The sequence below is a fragment of the Acartia tonsa genome, chromosome 10, assembly GCF_053477335.1.
Source record: "Acartia tonsa isolate MP-2025a chromosome 10, ASM5347733v1, whole genome shotgun sequence".
Classification (NCBI taxonomy): Eukaryota; Metazoa; Arthropoda; class Copepoda; order Calanoida; family Acartiidae; genus Acartia; species Acartia tonsa.
This window is the reverse complement of record NC_137269.1, coordinates 37,937,123-37,938,642: the sequence shown is the minus strand read 5'-3', so window position 1 is coordinate 37,938,642 and position 1,520 is coordinate 37,937,123.

Below are 1,520 nucleotides of genomic sequence, written 5' to 3'. Positions count from 1 at the left end.
TTTATTAAATGCAATGGAGATTATAAGATTAGATTTAAATATATGAATTACAATTTTTTAAAGCCAATGTTTTTCTGGATGATTTTTTACAAAATAATGTCCTATTATTTGGCATTTCTTAGACAGTAAGTAACTTGAAATATTTTATCAACATATCTTATTTAAGAATAATTATTTATTGCATCGTATTATTGACTGCTTTCCGCGGATACTAAAATGAAAAATGATAAGATTAAAACCAGTTTTGTTAGACCCGAAGGGCTGAATGATAACAAAACTGGTATTACTTTTATGATATTTATTTTGATATTCGTTGAAAATTGTTTAATATGATGCTATACATGATTTTTCAGTGTAGTTGAGAACTGGTTCTAATCCATTGAATTTTAATCGGTTTTTAAGCCATAATAGATTCAAATAAAATATGGTGTTTTTTTCTGCGCTTTAGAATCATATTTCGATTTTATAAAACTGTTAATTGAGAATTAGATGTCAAAGTTTTCATTTCATTATCAGATATTAAAATGTATTATTTTTTGCGGACTGAAAATCATGAAATTTTAGAACCCCATGCTTTTTTAATTTATCATGAATAATTTCGAGCTTATAGTACCAAAAATCCCCAGAATAGTAAAACATAATTTTAATTGTTGTTATATATTTTTGTTTTTTTAAATGTTGATATAATGTAGTAGATGACCCAACCCTTTTGCTTTTATATGTATTATTTTTTTTCTAAACAAACCTCCCCAAAAAGCATAGTTTTTATGTAGCTGTTGTTATATACTGAATTATTTGTTTTTAGACAAGTGATACAGTAATAGGTCAATGGGAATAAAAATTATCCACCCTATTAAGAGCGATTTTCTGTCATGTAGCCTAAAATGCGCTAAATCTAGCGCAGAGAATTTTTCTTCAAAAGGGGACTATCCACGAATAAGATCAAGTAATGTTTTAAATACTTTTTTTAAAAGATCGGGGAAGAACTAATTTTTTTTGTACATTTGACTACTATGAACAGAAATCTAGTATTTTTTACAAAATAAATCTTGACATCGCTGCTTGAAGGAAGGTGCTTAAAATCACTTGCTCTCTTTCGTGCATAGTCCCTTTTTCAAAATAACAATAACTTTTTTTCTCCTATTCACTTATTACTATATTAAAATATCTATTTATTTTAAAATTCTAACGCTAATTTACGATTTTTATGTAGTAAATGTCATAAGAAAACAGAATTTGTAAGTATTTTACGAGCTCTAAAACTAAAATTAAACATTCGAGGAGTCAAAATTATTCTTAACAACGTTTTTTTTTATGTTTCCTAGGTACGTAAAATATTTTATCTGTTATCTAATGATTTTTTTAGCATTCCAATGCAATTTTTTGCTCAAGAAACTAACATTTAAGCTGGATCTAAGAATTCTGATTTAGTAAGAAAGTAACTTTTTCATTTAATACTGTAGAAAAAAATACTTATTTCCATTTTAAATTTTCCACTATTTTTCCTAATAATAGATTAT